Here is a 19080-nt window from a genome sequence, read left to right as displayed (position 1 = left end):
TGAATTTCTTGTAGACAGCAAATAGATGGATTTTGGTTTTGTTATCCATTCTGCTACCCTATGTCTTTTGATTGGGGCATTTAGTCCACTTACATTCAGTGTTATTATTGAAAAATATGGGTTTAGGGACATTGTGTTCTTTGTAGGGTTCATGCTTGTGTTGGCATCTCTGGTACCTTGTGTTCCTTGCAACATTTCCCTCATAGAGTCCCCCTCGAGATTTCTTGTAGGGCTGGTTTATTGGTGACGAAGTCTTTCAATTTTTGTTTATTTGGGAAGACTTTTATCTTTCCTTCTATTCTGAATGACAGGCTTGCTAGATAGAGAATTCCTGGCTGCATCTCTTTTTTGTTCATCACATTGAAGATCTCCTGCCATTCCTTTCTGGCCTGCCAAGTTTCAGTAGATAGGTCTGTCACCACTCTGATAGGTTTCCCTTTGTATGTTTAGGATCTTTTTTTTCCTATCTGCTTTCAGAATTCTCTCTTTGTCCTTATTTTTTTTGCTAGTTTCACTATGGTATGTTGTGCAGAAGATCGATTCAAGTTACGTCTGAGGGGAGTTCTCCGTGCTTCTTGGATTTCAATGTCTGTTTCCTTCCGCAGATTGGGGAAGTTCTCTGCTATAATTTGTTCATGGACTCCTTCAGAGCCTTTCACTCTCTCTTCCTCTTTTGGAATTCCTATGATACGGATATTGTTCCATTTGATTGTATCGCTGAGCTCTCGACCTCTCCTTTCGTGTTCCTGGATCAGTTTATCTCTCTTTTCTCAGCTTCCTCTTTGTCTCGAATTTTGTCTTCTAATTCATCTATTCTCCTCTCTGCCTCTTCAATCCGTGCATTGGACCCCTTCATTTTATTATGCATCTCATTTATACCATGTTTTAACTCATCAAAACTATTTTTAAGCTTCATAGTGTTTGTAGCAATAGTTTCTCTAATGTCTTCCATGCCTTTTTCAAGCCCAGCAATTAATTTTATGACTGTTGTTATAAATTCTTGTTCAGTTATGTTGCTTATATCGGTTTTGAGCAGTTCTTTAGCTGTCATTTCTTCCTGGAATTTCTTTGGAGGAAAGTTCTTCCGTTTCATCATTTTGGTTAGCTTTCTATCTGTTGTTAGTTTTAAAAGCTTGTTATGCACTCTGCACCTGCACTTACTGCACTATTAAAGAAGGCTCTTTGACTGTCCAGGGTCTGTCTGTTCAGGAGGTGTTCTTTGATTGGTGTCTCTTTCTCTTATTGAGACTTTGGTTATTTTATTTCCCTATTCGTAGTGGTATTTGGCACTCTCCACCCTCTATACTTTGCCTTGTTTCTTGAGGTAGCCCTGGAAAAGAAAACAGACAAACATAGGGAACAAAAGCACACAAACACACAGACAAATCCAACAAACACACAAACCTAAAGGGAAAAAGGAAAAGAAAAAAAAAAACCGAAGGGACAAAAAAAAGAGGAAGGAGGGAAGACAAATAATAAAAATAAAGAAAAGAAACAAGAAAAAACCCGAAAGACAAAGGACAGTCTAAGAGCATAAAACAGGACAGTCTAAGAGCATAAAACAGGACAGTCTAAGAGCATAAAACCAGGTTCCCAGGTTCAAATAAAAACCAGTCGTATGAAGTGCTGATGGTAGAACATATACAAAGAGAGAAATTGCAGGGTGGGGAGGAAGCGAAATTGGAAATGAAATGATCAGGCAGAGAGACCAAGAGGCTTGATTTAGAGGGAGAAAGAGGAGAATATGGTTAGAGGCGAGGAGAAAGAAACGAAGATAATGTTACTCAGAGGAACTCTATAGTCTGATTACTCCAGAGAAAGAGAGATAAAAAGGTGGAGTTGTAGAATGTACATCTAGAGAATGGATTAAATGTGACTGTTTAAGCAAACCAGTGACCAGAGTGACCAGTCCAGCAGAGTGGAGTGTTACAAATGAGACAAGGGAGAATATATCTGAATAGAAAGAATTGATCTAGAATTAATCACAGCAGTGCATCCATGTTTGTCTTGCCCTGGGCTTCCGTTAAAAAAAAAAAAAAAAGTAGCTCTCTCGTGGGGAAGGGCATGGTTTGGCGTATGTAGGTCTTAGCATCCACTGCGGCCCTCTGGTAGCTCTCTGAGGCCCTGTCTTGGTGGTTGTGGGGAGAAAAAACGTAGCACCCTAGTCCCTTCTTGAACAAGGCATTGCAAATCACTCTTTTCGGTCCGATCTCCCTGTGTAATAGGCGTAGCCAAGGTTGGCTGTTTTCTATGTCCCAAGTCCCGTCTCCTTTCCAGATCCCAGTCCATGCACTTTATTGATCCCACCGGAAATCAAACCACAGTCCAACAGGTCGCTGCTTCCCCGCTGCTGGGGATAGAGCTGTGGGGGGGGTGGTGGCAGAGGAGGGACAGTGCAGCCTTGGATCCGCCTCGCGATACCAGGGGGCCAAGGCGGGGTGCGGTGGCACAGCCTTGGGTCCACGGACTCCGAGCCTCCAGGGGTCAAGCCGGGTGCTCGGTGGTGCAGCCTCGGGCTCACCACCTCTGCGTCCCGGATGGTGCCAGGAGCGCAGCAGAGCAGTTTTTGCTTGTGCCATCTGGGACCCGGGGCACCCAGTTCAAAGTCAGCACCCCAGCTAGAACTAAAAACACTCTCCTTCCAAGCCGAGGTTTTCTCTTCTCCAGGGACAATTCTATGAGTAGTTTCAGCCCCTTTTTCTTTTCCCCTCGAATCACTGCGGCTCCCTGCGAGGGGTGCTCCCTCCCCTCCTTCCGTGTCTCTGGTCCCAGCCTGCTTTTATCTTCCCCAGTTCGCACTCACGCATTTATTAGGTTGCCTTCCCAGTGTACTCTGTCTCTTTCTCTTCCCAAACTCCTGTGGCTCAGTGTCCTATGGCTTCAGGCCTTCTTGGATTAGAAAGAGATGGCAGTCTTTTAGACATTGTATACACCTTTTCAGGGGATTCATGGATGTTCTAACTCTTGCTGATTTTACTAAGTTCTTTCCCTGCTCCTCACATTCCATTTTTCTTCCAAAAAAAGAAAGCGAGGGAGCTGAATATGTTCATTATCTTGACAGTAGTACCAAATTCACAGATATATTTATACATCAAAGCTTAAAGCATGTACTTTAAATAGATGCAATATATTGCATGTCAGCCATACCTCAATGAAGTATTTCACATATATTTATATATTCGTAATTCTCTGAGGCAATTAAATAAATCAGGTGAAATATTCTCATGATTATAGAATGAAGAGACACACGTTATATATAATCAAACTAGTTCACATTACTAATCACCAAAGTTGAAATCATTATTTGTAAGGAAATTTATGTAAACATTTAGAGATAGTTGATGTCTATTTCCTTCTGAAGTACAGAAATAAAATTGTACATATTAGAAAAATAATCATTACATGTTAAATAACTGGTAATTATATCAAAATAGGCTGAATATCTTTATAGTTGGGCAAATTCAAGGATAATAAATATTTTAAAAAATTAAATTTTACAGGGGAGTAGGAAGTACAGGTTTCCAGTTATGGAATGCATGTCATGGGGATGAAAGAGACAGTATAGGGAATATAGTCAATGGTGCAGTTATAGCACTGTATGGTGGCAGATGGTAGCTATAATTCGACGTGAACGTATCATAATTTATAGATTGGTGGAATTACTATGTTGTAAACCCAAAACAAATGTAACATTGTGAATCATCTGTACTTTAATTAAAAATAGATCTTGAAATCTACTGAGATTTCAAAATAAAAATTAGAAAATTATTGGCTCATAAAAAAAAAACAAACACGTGGGGTGCCTAGATGGCTCAGTCAGTTAAGCATCCGACTTCGGCTCAGGTCATGATCTCACAGCTCGTGGGTTCGAGCCCTGCATCGGGCTCTATGCTGACAGCTCAGAGCCTGGAGCCTCCTTCCGATTCAGTGTCTGTCTGTCTGTTTGTCTGTCTCTCTCTCTCTCTCTGGCCTTCTCCCACTCGTGATCTCTTTCTCTCAAATATAAATAAAATATAAAAAATTTTGAAAAATGTAACATGTGATGGAAAAAGAACCATGGGCACCAGGGAAGAATCTAGTTCACAATACGAAATTTGTAGGAAGATCTAACACCTGCACAACCACACCCATATATGAGAGGCATGATAATTGCAGATTATTATTATTTCGGTGAGAAAAACTTAGGTTTATTTATTGCAAACACATAGTAAAGATAAATTTTTGGACAATTTGTTGTTTCTCTTTAAAAAATCATCTCTATGGGGCACCTGGGTGGTGGCTCAGTTGGTTAAGCATCCGACTTGGCTGAGGTCATGATCTCCCGGTTCATGGGTTCAAGCCCCGAGTCGGGCTCTGTGCTGACAGCTAGCTCAGAGCCTGGAGCGTGTCTTCGTACTCTGTGTCTCCCTCTCTCTCTGGCCCTCCCCTGTTCACGCTGTCTATCTCTCTCAAAAATAAATAAAACATTAAAAAAATAAAATCATCTCTAAGATGGGCTCATGTGCTAATACAGAGGCTGTAGCTGCTAATGGAATGACATTCCACCTGCTAAATCCATGATGAGATCAAAATAGCTTCTCTACTTTTATGCCAGTTTGTGAACCCTACAGGAGCTATTCCACATGTTTCTGTTTAGATATATAAAGTCACTTGAGCCAAGCATTGATTCCACTAGGCATGAGAAGGGATGGAATTCCCTCAGGACTGCTGCTCTTGAATCTGGAGTAAAAGCTTCAACTGCCATCAGGACACAGATCCTCAGAACCTGCCTCCTTCAGGCACCTGATATGAGCTGAGCCGCCAACATGAAGAGCTGTGCAAGAAATATCAAGCAATCACTATGCTTTACTGGTGTAATTATGTCTTCAGTGCCATGCCAGGCACTTGATTTGTGACAATAACAATGATACATCTGGGTCATGATCATAACAACCACATGTATAATGGACTTCTCCCAGGTCCCTTTTCTTCTCCTTTCCTAACCTAACCCCCAATAAAAAAGAAGAAAGGGAATAAGAAGTAGCCTGAATTCAGATAGGCATTCATGATCCCGCAGAAACCACAAGGCTTGCTCATGTGTAGTGGTCAGAAATCCTGTGGGTGAAGCATTCTCATCCCCATTCTATATCAAGGGAAGCTCAGGCTCAGAGCCCGTACCTGACCTCCCTCCCATGCCCCTGCTTTTAAAGGAAAGCAGCTCCAGGACACCCCTGGAGCTGGACCCCACTCTTACAAGCACCTAATCATACTCCAATAGCTTTACCTCTGAAACAGTCTGGGTAAAGTGCCTCAAAGCATGAAAAGAGCTGACTAGAATCTGGATCCCTTTGTATCCCACACCCCAGATGGTTCAGCCTTTGCCACGGAGACCCGCACTCTCAGCTGAATCTCATACAACTGAAGGCGGGGCCCTGCAATCCTCACCACAGCCATGCGTGTTTTCATAAAAAGTTATCACAATTGCCATGATGGTGTCAGGTCTATTTCAACCAGTATGTGTAAGGTGGTCCTCCACACGTAAATGCTTCTGCACACTCAACCAGCCCCTGACTTTTGCTGAAAGTGGATATCTTTGCTCTTCAGGTAACCATGTGAGAAAGCATAGTAATTAAAGATACTAGCCTGGGATTCGAGCATTTGGCAGAGCTCTGCCCACGTTGATGGGACAAAGAATGTCCCTGTCCTCAGGAACTTTGTTTCAAAGAGACAGGGGAGTATTATCAGTATCCAGAGCCCCAAGGTGGTAGCCTAGGTTTCGTAGAGATAAGCTAGTCCTTGGAAGGTGACCATGTGAAATCAAGGCCATGCTAAGCAGTTACTCATCTGTGCCAGAAAACAAAGACACTTTCTATAATCACATGTCTGAATCATCTAGATACATATACATACACAAAAATGTAATTTAAGAAGTCTCAGAGTAAGTTTAGAGAGGAAAGCCTAAATAATTATAGCCAGGAGGCAGAAACCCAGTCAACTGAGCCAGCCATACATTAGGATCTCCTGGTGAATTCTTATCCTCTATTTTCTTCCTGGTGTAGGAACATCCATGATCAAATACATCTAATCTCTCTGTACACTTACTCTTCTATCAAGAGAATCACTTGTCTGATTAGAAAGGTTGGAATGACAAATGAGTTTTATTTAAATTCTTGTTAAAATTGTTAAATTCTTGTAAGATACAGAGTAGTATTGGTTTCAGGAATAGAATTTAGTGATTCCTCACTTACATATGACACCCAGTGCTCATCAACATAAGTGCCCTCCTTAATACTCATCACTCATTTAGCCCAATCACCTTCACCTCCCCTCCATCAATGCTCAGTTTGTTCTCTATAGGTAAGAGTCTCTTATGGTTTGTCTCCTGTTCTCTTTTATTCCCCTTTCCCTATTTTCATCTGTTTTATTTCTTATATTCCACATGTGAGTGAAATCATATAGAACTTGCCATTTTCTGATTAACTTATTTCACTTAATATGATGCATTCTAACTCCATTCATGTCATTACAAAAAGCAAGATTTCATTCTATTATGTGGCTGAGTAATATGCCATTGTGTATATATATATATATATATATATACCACATCTTCCTTACCCATTCACCAGTCAATGGACATTTTGGCTCTTTCCATAATTTGATTATTATTGATAATGCTTCTATAAGCATTGGGGTGCATGTATCCCTTTGAATCAATACTTTTGTATCCTTTGGGTAAATACCTAGTAGTGCCATTACTGGGTCGTAGGCTAGTTCTAACTTTTTGAGGAGCCTCCATACTGTTTTACAGAGTGGTTGGACCAGTTTCCAATCCCACCAACAGTGGGAAGCGTACCCTTTTCTCTGCATCATCACTAACATCTATTATTTCCATAGTTGTTAATTTTAGCCATTCTGACAGGTGTGAGATGGTATCTCTTACTTTTTATTTGTATTTTCCTGATGGTGAGTGATGGTGGGCATCTTTTCATCTGTCTGTTAGACATCTAGATGTCTTCTTTGGAAAAATGTCTATTCATGTCTTCTGCCCATTTCCTATAATTTGGGGGTTTTGTGGGGGGGGAGGTGTTAGGTTGTTTAAGTTCTTTGTAGATTTTGGATACTAACCCTTTATCAGATATGTCATTTGCAAATATCTTCTTCATTATGAATGTTGCCTTTTAGTTTTGTTGATTGTTTCCTTTGCTGAGTAGAAGCATTTACCTTGATGAAGTTCCAATAGCTCATTTCTGCTTTTGTTTCCTTGCCTCCAGGGAAGTGTCTAGTAAGATGCTGCTAAGGCTGAGGTTAAAGAGGTTGCTGCCTGTGTTCTCCTCTAGAGGTTTGGAGGTTTGTCTTACAGTTAAATCTTTCATCTATTTTGAATTTATTTTTGCATATGGTGTAAGAAGTGGTCGAGTTTCATTCTTATGCATACTGCTGTCCAGTTTACCCAACACCATTTGTTGGAAAGACTGTCTTTTACCATTGGATATTCTTTCCACTTTGTTGAAGATTAGTGGGTCCATTTCTGGGTTTTGTATTCTGTTCCTTTGATCTATATGTCTGTTTTTGTGCCAGTAATGATGACTAAAGCTTTGTAATATAACATGAAGTCTGGAATCGTGATGTCTCCAGCTTTGCTTTATTTTATCAAGATTGCTTTGGCTATTTAGCATCTTATGTCATTCCAATGAAATTTTAGGATTTTTGGTTCTAGCTCTGTGAAAAAAGTTGGTGGTATTTTGATAGCGATTGCAATAAATGTGTAGGTTGCTTTCAGTAGTATAAACATTTTACAATGTTTGTTTTTCTTGTCCATGAGCATGGAATGTTTTTCCATTTTTTGTGTCATCTTCAATTCCTTACATAAGTTTCTTATAGTTTTCAGAGTAAAGTTCTTTTACCTCTTTGGTTAGGTATATTCCTAGGTATCATGTTTCTTTTGGTGCAACGATAAATGGGATTGAATACTTGATTTCTCTTTCTGCTGCTACATATTCATATATAGAAACGTAACATATTTCTGTACATTGATTTTGTATCCTCCAACTTTACTGAATTCATATGTCCGTTCTAACAATGTTTAGTGGAGTCTTTTAGAATTTCTACGTAGAGTATCATGTCATCTGCAAATAGTGAAAGTTTAACTTCTTCCTTGTCAATTTAGACGCCTTTTAGTTCAGTGTTTTCTGATTGCTGTGGCTAGGATTTCCAGTATTTTGTTAAATATCAGTGGTGAGAGTGGAAATCCCTGTCTTGTTCCTGACAGTAAAGGAAAAGCTTTCAGTTGTTCCCATTGGGGATGATGTTAGCTATGGGTATTTTATATATGCCCTTATGATGCTGAGGTATGTTTCCTCTATCCCTCCTTAGTTGAGCGTTTTTATCAAGAATGGATGCTGTACTTTGTCAAATGCATTTCCTGCATCTTTTATTATTGTGGTGTATCATGTTGATTGATTTGCAAATACTGAACCATTTTGCAGCCCAGGAATAAATCCCACTTGATCATGGCGAATGGTTCTTTTAATGTACTGTTGGATTCGATTTGCCAGTAGTTCATTGAGGATTGTTGCATTCATGCTCATCTGAGATATTGGCCTGTGGTTCTCTTTTTCAGTGGAGTCTTTGTCTGGTTTTAGAATCAGTGTAATGCTGGATTTTTAGAACGAGTTTGGAAGTTGTCCTTCCATTTTTATTTTTTGGGATAGTTTGAGAAAAATAGCTATTAAGTCTTCATTAAATGTTTGGTAGAATTCACTTGAGAAGCCATGGGACCCTAGACATACATTTGTTGGGAGATTTTTTATTATGTATTCAATTTTGTTCTTAGTTAGCAATGTGTTCAATTTTCATATTCCTTGCTGTTTCAGTTTTGTTAGTTTATATGTTTCTAGGAATTTATCCATTTCTTTCAGATTGGGCAATTTGTTGACATATAATGTTTCATAATATTCTCTTATAATTTTTTTTTGTATTTCTGTGATGTTTGTTGTGATTTTTCCTCTCTCATTCGTGATTCTATTTATTTGAGCCCTTTCTCTTTTCTTTTTGATAAGTCTGGCTGGGGTTGATCAATTTTATTAATTTTTCAAAGAACCAGCTCCTAGTTTCATTGATCTGTTCTACTGGGTTTCCTTTGTTTCTATATGAATTATTTCTTCGTTAATCATTATTACTTCTCTTATTCTGCTGGCTTTAGGCTTCATTTGTTGTTCTTTTTCTAGCTCCTATAAGTGTAAGCCTAGTATGTGTATTTGAGAATTTTTTCTTGCTTCTTGAGATAAGCCTGTATTGCTATATTCTTCCCTCTTTTGACCACTTTCACTGCATCCCAATGGTTTGAACTGTCATTTTCTATTTTTCATTTTGTTTCCATGTTTTTTAAAAAAAACTTTAACTTCCTGGCTGACTCATTGATTGTTTCTTAGGATGATCTTTAGCCTCTATGTATTTGTGGTCTTTCCAATTTTTTTCTTCTGATTGACTTCAAATTTCATAGTGCTGTGATTGGAAAGTATGCATGATATCTTTCAATATTTTTGTACTGTTTAAGCCTAATTTGTGACCTAGTATGTGCTCTTCTTTAGAGACTGTTCCATGTGCACTTGAAAGAATGTTCATTCTTCTGTTTTAGGATGACATGTTCTGAATATATCTCTTAAACTCTTCTGGTCCAGAGTGTCATTTAAAGCCATTGTTTCCTTGTTGATAGGTCCATTGCTGTAATTGGGGTCTTAAAGTCCTCTATTATTATTGTATTGTTATTGAGTTTGTTTATGTTTGTTATGAATTGATTTATATATTTTTGTACTTCCACGTTGTGGAAATAAATACTTACAATTGTTAGATCTGCTTCTTAGAATGTCTTCTTAGAAGATCTTGTTATGATGTAGTGCCCTTCTTCATCTCTGGTTACCTTCTTTGGTTTAAAATTCAGTTTGTCTGAAAAAGTATTGCTACTCTACCTTTCTTTTGACATCAATTTGCATAGTAGTATTTCTACATCCCCCAGTATCTATAGGTGTCTTTAGGTCTAAAATGAGTCTCTTGTAGGTGGCATATCAATGGGTCTTGTGTTTTTTTAAAAATCCATTCTGACACTATATGTCTTTTTATTCAAGTACTCATTCCATTTACATTTGGAGTAATTATTGATAGGTGTGAATTTAGTACCATTTTATTACTTGTTTTGTCATTGTTTATGGAGATTTTCTCTGATCCTTCCTAGTCATTGTAGCTACTGGTATTTCTTTTCCACTGAAAGAGCCCCCTGTAGTATTTCTTGTTTAATAGTTCTTGTTTGTCTGGGAAACTTTTTATCTCTCCTTCTATTCTAAATGACAAACTTTCTGGATAGAATATTCCTGGCTGTAGTTTTTCTTTTTCCATTTAGTACAGTGAATATAACATGTCACTCCCTCTGGCCTGCCAAATTTATGTGGAGAGATCTGCTGCTAAGGTCAATTGTCTTCCTTTGTAAGTTTAGAGACTTCTTTGTCTTGCTGCTTTTAGGATTTTTTCTGTATCTCCATATTTGCAAATTTACCTACAATAAGTCTCAGTATTGGCCTACTTTTGTTGATGTTGTTGGGAGTTCTCTGTGCCTCCTGGATTTGGTTGTCTGTTTCCTTACCCAGATTAGGGAAGTTCCCAGCCATTATTTCTTCAAATAAATTTTTTGCTTCCTTTTCCTTGTCTTCTTCTGGGACTTCTAGGATAAAAATGTTATTACACTTCATAGAGTCACTGAGTTACCTAAGTTTATATTTGTGATCCAATATTTTTCTTTCCCTTTTATTTTCAGTCTCATTATTTTCCATAATTTATCTTCTATATCACTTATTATTTCCTCTGCTTCTTCCATCCTTATAGTAATTTTTTGCGGTTGGTTTCAAATCTCAGTAATTGCAATTTACATTATGGCATTATTAGTTTGTTGGTCTTTTATCTCTTCCAGTAAGGGACTCCCTGATGTTTTCTATGATTTTCCCAAGCCAAGCTAGTATCCTCACGACTGTTGCTTTAAATTCTGGACCATGGTTATTATATCAGTTTCAGGTAGATCTCTGGTTGTGACCTTTTCTTGTTCTTTCTTTTGGGATAAATTCCTCCATGTTGGCTTTTTGTCTTGGTCTGAATCTTCTGTGTGTTAGGAAAATCTGTTATGTTCTTGCTCCTGAGAGTAATGGCTTTATTATGAAGAGGTCATGTACAGTCCAGGGCCTGAGTCTTCAAAAAGTGTCTCCGGTGTATGCTGTGTGCACTCTGCTGGTGTGTTTTAGTTGCTCTTTCCCTCAAGTCATTTCCCTGCAAAGTTTCTTTGTGCCTGCCTTGGGGAGTGTTTTGACCTTGTCCAGAGTGTGGCGAATTTTAAATAGGTGTGCTCTGGTCTGCTTGTTGAAAGAGACCTGATGTTACTTTCATTAGGGCTGAAGCTTTGCAGCACTATGGTCAGTCGATGTGATGCTTGTGGGGATTAGGATTTTGTGCTTCTCTTCTGGAGGAGAGGTACACTTCGCTAGTTCTCAGGCACCCTTGTCCAATAAAAGAAGCACCAGCAGAGAGCAGGGGGTGGGGTTTGGTGTGCACTGTTTAGGCCGATAGTGTTGGCATTGTGCTGCTTTCTGAAGTTAGCTTATGCTGAGGGGTGGAATAGGAAAAATTGGGCCAACAAGCCCCCTAGTGCATAGTGAGGGAATTTTGTACCCACCGCTGTCCAGACACCCCTCCCTGAAGAGCAAATAATCTCTCTTTGGTCATCCCAGGTATCCTTCAGATCATTGCCTTCACCCTGTCTGTGTCCAGGCCACCTGCCAGCCCAGCAGCTCAATGCATCTTCGGCTCTATCTTAGGCAGGCTGGCTGAGTTTTAAAATACCAAACTTTAGGTACCTGGCATGGTGAAGACCCATGATGGTCCTTTGAAAGAAGGTTTTGCCATGCTAGGACTGATAAAGATTGGTCTTAGAAAGTCACATCTAAGTGCAGGGATGTGGATTTTGGAGTAAAGCACAGCAAAGAGCCGTGTGCAGATTAGCTGCCTCAGCATGTGTTCCTACACCTTTGTTGAGCATCAGGGGAGGGAAATGGTGCCTGCTCAACTCCTTTGTCCCCAGAGAGTCAAAGCCACCTCTTTCCAATTTACTCCAAGATGGGGAATTGTCTCTCCCAGTGAGTCTCAGGTGATCCACAAATCATGTCTTCTGCCCCCTGGGTTGCCTGCTTGTCTTTTCTACAGGAACACTGCAGTTCCCTCAGAGCTTTAGCCCAGCCATACCCTGGATCTCTAAACTCCAGTTTTTGAGCTCTGCTAGTTGCAAATATTCACAAAAATCAGCCCCTCTCATTTTCCAAATCAATGGGTTTGGGGAAGTGTTTTCCTTGGATGATGCTCTGATGCCCTGTGTGCTTCTCTCTCTCTCTCTCTCTCACCTCTCTCTTCATTCAGGGCCCTTTCCCCTCCACAGTACCTGTGATCATTTTCTCTGACAAACCATGACAAACCATGTTTATGCACCTCCTGCCTTTCATGATGTGGCCGTTTCTGCCTCTCTAGTTGTGCATTTTTTTCTGTCAGTACTCAGATCAATGTCTTGGGTATTCAGAATGATTTGATATTTATCTAGCTTTTTCTGAGAAACAAGGCAAGCTTCAAGTCCTTCTACTATGCCATCTTAACCCTTCTATAGAATGGTATTCAATAGCTCCTCACAGAGCTGTATCTTTTTCATTAGAAAAAAATAACCTATAGAAAACAAAAAAGGTGACTCTACATAGATTTCTGTGACCTTGTAGTGAGTCATCCGTAAAGAGGGTAACCCATTTTATATAATTATATAATTTTTAGAAATAGAAACAAAAGTTTTCTTCAAACCAGATTATGAAATAATGAAATAATAACTTCTGTGTGACCCCCATGAGAACATATATATAGTTTCACATTTTACTTATGCCTACATCTACATCTCATGGTTAGTAACTGTGAATTAGATATCTCTTGTGTGGCAGAACTGTCAACCCAATTCCAAGTCTGCATCCACATCTTTCTTTCCTTAATAGCTATACTGGACAACCGGAAATATCTACAGGCAGCTAGATGGGTGTCAGTGTTAACCCCATAGAGTTGTGCAGTTTGACCTGAAACAGACTCCATTCTTAACAACTGTCATCCATGCTTGACCCTCCATCCTGGGAATCTGGCATCTAAACAGGAAATAATGCAATTGAGGGAGTAAAAGTTCACCCACCACCGGAAACTGTTAACTTGTTCTCTATATGTATGGGCTGATTTTTTCTTTTCTTTTTTCTTTTTCTTTCATAGTTTATTGTCAAGTTGGATTCCATAGAACACCCAGTACTCATCCCAAAAAGTGCCCTCCTCCGTGCCAATCACCCACCTTCTCTTCTCTCCTTCCCCATCATGGGCTAATTTTTTCTTATTTGTTTTTTTTCTTTCTTTAGATTTTACACACAAGTGAGATCGTCTAGTATTTGTCTTTGTCTGACTTGTTTCATTTAGCACAATACCCTCAAAGTCCATCCAATCATCATAAACGGCAAGACTTCTGGGTTTTTTTTTTTTGTATCTGAATATTAGTCATTTATGTCTGAATTAGAAACTGTTAATCTGTTCTCTATATGTATGAGCTCATTTTTCTCTTCCTTTTTAATTTTTTTTAGCTTGCACACACAGGTGAGATTACACAGTATTTGTCTTTCTGCCTGACTTATTTCATTTGACACAACATCTTCAAAGTCTGTCCAGTCATCACAAAAGACAAGAGTTCCATCTTTTTTTGTTTCTGAATAATAGTCCTGAAAAAAATATATATATTTTTTTCTTTATTCATTCATCCTTCAATAGACACAGGTTGTTTTCATATCATAGCTATTGTAAATAAAGCTGCAGTTAACATAGGGGTTCAGATATTTTCTTAAGTTAGCATTTTCATTTTCTTCAGATAAATAGCCAGAAGTGGAATTGTTGGAACATATGGTAGTTTTGCATTTAATTATATGAATAAATTTTATAATTTTTTTCATAGTTTCTGAACAATTTACATTTCTACCAACAGTGTTCAAGGGTCTTCTTTTTTCCACAATGTTGCCAAAGCTTGTTATTTCTATTCTTTTTGATGACCCCCATTCTAACATGTGTGAGGTGATTTATTACTGTGCATTTTAATGTCTTTTGATGTGCATTTTAATGATGATTAGCAACCATCTTTTCATATATTGTTTCTTATCTGTATGACTTCTTTAGAAAAATATCTGGTCAGATATACTATCTTATTTCAAATAGGAGTTTTTCTTTTTGCTATTTATTGAGTTGTGTGAGTTGTTTTTTTTTTATATTTTGGATGTTCACCTTTTTAAAGATGTCATTACTTTTTATTTGATGTGGTTTCTATCTTTTTTACACTTCATTTTGACATTGGAATAGTGGCCTCCCATTCATGCTCAGAAAGGAAACAGTAGAAAATAACAAAGTACAAAGATGGGTCTGCATAAAATGGACTGGAAACAGGAGACTTAAACCCAAGCACAAGATTAGTCTTTTAAAAAATTAACTAGGGATGGAATTAGAGATTAATTTTTTCTGGGTTTGACTATAGTTCACTTTCTATTAATTATTATGGATGATGTTTCAAAACTGGAATAAAGCTCATAGGAACCGTGGTGGTTTTGAGATGTTATAGACATACAGAAGTTATAAAATATAGTATATTAGCCTTCTGTGTACTGATATTTATACATAAAACATACATAGAGAAGTAACAATTATTTTGCACTTTTCTGTAATTTCCCAGTAATGACCACTATCAAGAGTAGGGATTCATACAATTGAAATATTTATGCATAGTTTCTCCTTAAGTGAAATAGAGTATTGTTTTGTTACTGCTTTTATTCATAGATGCCTGGCTACCTAATGTAAAAAAAGGAAGAAAGAAATATAATCTGCATTCACCTCTCAATAGGGGTCTGTCATTTCTGCCATCTTGCAAAGTGTATTCTCTTTCAAAGCTTCATGGAAGGAGACACACATTTTCTCATTTTACATGCCTTAGGGAAGACTTATAGAATCAGCAGATATTACATTCAGTCACTTATTTTGTCAGCTGTGCTAGTCTTAGAGTTCCCAGGATCCAGCTGATCCAATACAGTGCCTCAGTGTCTCCTGAATATGAAATATCTTCCCTTTATCCAGGCCTAATTTTCTGACTTTCATTCACACTCTTACTCATCTAAGCCTGTCCATCTGTAACCTAATCTGTGCCATCCTGGTGAGAGACAACAGTGATTGCAGAGCTTTCTTTTTTCTGTGTCCAGACTAGCACCCAAATCTCTAGATTGGTTTAGGAGTTCATCCCATTTTGATCTTGGAGTTGATTTGTATTAAAAGTGCTGGGCACATATATATTTTCCTTTCCTTTTACTATTTTAGTTGCACAGGGAAGATAACTCAAAACTCAATCCATGTGTTGGATAGCCCTGAGGAAGCCTGTGACTAAAGCTCCCCTTGAGTCCCATTGTTAAAGAATCTCTCCTCTGGGAGCCCTGGGCTGAGTGCTGGGCAATCTCATGCACTTTCACCCTTTCTATCCCCTGGGGGTCCCTAGTCAGCTAACTGGGAGGTCAAACCCTTGAGCCTTCATTCAAGGGTATTATTTGGAGACAACAGAGAGAGGCATGTTGTGAAAGTACATTCCCCTCGTGACTTTCACAAAATCCTGGGAAGTGGAGATGTGATAGGACTGCCAAATGTAAGGTTTGTTTGAGATACATAATGCCCATGTATAGACATCTATAATGTTTTCAAGATGTCAAATTGGGATTTTCATGTGGTAAGTTCAAAAATTAATGCTGTGACCACCTCATTATCTTCTTCACTAGCTTTAGGAATATTCTATATCTGACTCTTAATCACTTTCTTATGGTAACTTCTGGGGATACTTATTTTTTTCTCACATTTTTTCACTTCTAAACCCAAGCACTTTTGTTATCAATAAAAATGGAAAAAACAGTGAAGGAAAAAAATCATTAGAAACCTTTCAAAGTCTAGTAATCATAGATAAGCACTGTTATATATATATATATATATATATATATATATATAGGCATTTTGTTATTCAAATGTAACCAATTGAGAACAAACTTAATATCTAGTTATAGCTTTGTAAACTACATTTTAGGTTAAGGATAAATATCATTATCAAGGTCCATCAATGCCATGTAATATAAATGCGCATAATAAAAATGGCAATAGAAACGTTCATGGTTCATTCTGATCTGGTACTAATGAGAGCAATGATCAATATTTATTGTTGCTATTCTCTTGCCCAATACTGATATGAGGGCTAAAGTTATACTTACTTATTAATTCTCACCACAATTTATGAGGAGGAGATTTTGTTGTCTGAATTTCAACATTGGGGAACTGAGGCACAGTGAAAGCAGGGCTAGTAAGTTTCAGGGCTTGGATTTGAAAACAAGCTGTGTGCCTCCTGAGCAAATACATATAATCAATATGTACTACTGGTCCTCATATCATAAGATACAGTTTTACTGTTAATCACCACAAAGCAACACAACGACAAGGAAAGAAACAGAACTGAGGTATTCTATTAGTTTCCTAGCACTGCTGTAATAAAGTACCACAAACTAGTGGCTTAAAACAACAGAAATAGATTCTCTCACAGTTCTGGATGCTGAAATTCTAAAATGAAGGTACCAGTAGGGCCTTGCATATTGAGACTAGGGAGAATACTCTTGGCCTCTTTCTAGACTCTGGTTGTGACCATCAATCCTTGATGTTCTTTGCTTGTGGCAATGTCACTCCAGTCTCTGCCTCTGTCATCACGTGCTCTCTCTACACGTCCCTATCTTTATGTCATTTTCACCTTCCTCTATTGTCATAATTCATATTGGATTAGAGTTGGCCCTAATGACCTCATCTTAACTTTATTACATCTGTAAAGGCCTTATTTCCAAATAAGGTTCCATTCATAAATATATAGGGTTAGAAACTCAGCATTCTTTTGAGAATGTAGTAAGTATGATAATTTTTTTATTTAACTAGACAGAAAATATTACTTCAACATCCCAGAGAATGGATATTTTAGAAAAAAACTAAAAGAAAATGGTGTTTATTTCTCCTATGACTTATCCCACTATGCTCACAGATATAATGAGAGGCAATTTAACAAATGTCTTCCGTATGATTCTTATTGGTAAATGGGTCAATATTTTCAAGGTTTGTCACAAGCAAGTTTTTGTCTCCACTGTTCCTCACTTTTCAGCCTATGCTATGGCAAGGACCTGAACTACTTACACTAATGCTTCTCAGGTGAGTTCTGCATCTCGGTATTTTTGCACTGTCTTTGGGCTTCATAAAATTAACTCTGATTCTGGGCCATGAGAATGGGGCTACCAATCATGAATGATGCAGGAGCTGGTGTCTGGAATCACCAGGACTGTGCTGGCAGATACCAACAAAACTTTTAAGTCTGAGATGAAAGCTTTGGAGCTGACAGATCACCAGTGGATACAAGATTATGTGAAAGAAGAGCTCATGTTCAAAGACTTCCACTTCAAGATATGCTCACAAAAGGAATTACAGACCTCCATTTTATGAAAGGACAGACTTGGCCAACCTTCTCTATTTCTTAGCACTACCAAATAAAAAGCAGTGACCTTGGCACAGTCCTGGGTTCTTAAGTGTCTTTAGGATCATAAAAGACCATTTACATAATGCCAAATATTGATTTGGAGTTCAAAACATATCAAAACCATTGACAAATAAGTGGTGTTCTACTGCATATAGCTATTCAGTTGAAGAAATGACTTCATTTTTTAGTTATTCTGGATAAAGAGAGTTTACATATCTGTGTAAGAAGGGAGGGATGACAGTTGCTGGAAGACATAGTTAAGAGTCTCCCAGGAATAATTCCAACAGGATCAAGGTCTTAAGGAAGTGGCAGGGTGCCTTTTACATAAAATGAGGTGAATGTTATTTGCATGTTGAATGCTGTAATCAAGAACAACTTTTGCCTCTGCAAATTGAACCATGAAGCTTTTTCTCAAAAATGTGAATTGGCTCTGTGTGCATGTTTTTATGTCCCCTCCAGCTCTACCAACTGGAATACACACTCATAGTGGATACTTTACTCTCACATCAAACTAGAGGTGGACCTCTAATCTCAGATTTAGATATCATAAAACATGAGTTTTTAAAATATTTTTGAAAAGAGGTGCACACAGAAGGATTGCTCCAGTTAAGTAAAATCCAGAAAACTGGCCATTCACATAAAGTGAATCTCCCCACCTCCATCCTCTGTCAGCCTTGTAGAGTCTTCAGGACTGAGACTCTTATAGCTCACATCCTGGATCTGACCATCAGATGACATCACATTTATCTCCATTTTTCTTGTTCTTGTTATTTTGTTTTCAAGGAATATTCTTTGTATGGGTTTTTTGTTTTGTTTTGTTTTACAAATAGTTTATTGTCAGGTTGGTTTCCATATAACACCTGGTGCTCATTTTCTTGTTCTTTTTAAAGGGCAAGGAATACACATTACAAAGAGTAAAAATAAAAATCATTAAATGGTTAGTTTATTATGATGCCAATTATGTGTGAAATTTCTTAATTATGTGTGAAATTTCTTATGTATGTTAAAGCAGTTTCATTTATGATTGACCCTCCAATACATTGTGTTCACACATGCATGTATCTCCTCTCCCATTACTGTCAACTGATGTACATTGGACTATAGAGTGTCACTACTAGGGACTGAACTTTTAGCGTCTATTATCCCAACCTTGTACAGACTGCCCAGACCTTCTCCCACTCTCTGTCTATTATCCTTTATCCATGACACAGGACACAGCCACTCAGACCTTGTTCTGATGCCCCATCTTCTTTCTCACCTACCCCTTGTTCTGCCCTGTACGTCCTTTGCCAACAGGTCGCTTACTGCTAAGGTGCACCACTGCCACCTGGTGTTTCATCGTTAGCAGGTCCTGCAGAATAGGTTTTAATAATTTTTTTACATCAGTTTTTCTCAGACAGAATTACAAGCATAAGTTCAAAGCCATGGTT

At 38.2% G+C, this 19080-nt stretch overlaps 1 pseudogene; it reads left to right on the top strand.

The window, feature by feature from the left end:
* The first annotated feature begins 5468 nt into the window (after positions 1-5468).
* On the top strand, positions 5469-17616 carry LOC120225548 (annotated as a pseudogene).
* The last annotated feature ends 1464 nt before the right edge of the window (positions 17617-19080 follow it).

The sequence above is a fragment of the Hyaena hyaena genome, unplaced genomic scaffold (genome assembly GCF_003009895.1).
Source record: "Hyaena hyaena isolate Hyena2069 unplaced genomic scaffold, ASM300989v1 scaffold_1450, whole genome shotgun sequence".
NCBI classification, from domain to species: domain Eukaryota; kingdom Metazoa; phylum Chordata; class Mammalia; order Carnivora; family Hyaenidae; genus Hyaena; species Hyaena hyaena.
This window is presented reverse-complemented; position numbering and strand designations above follow the sequence as displayed.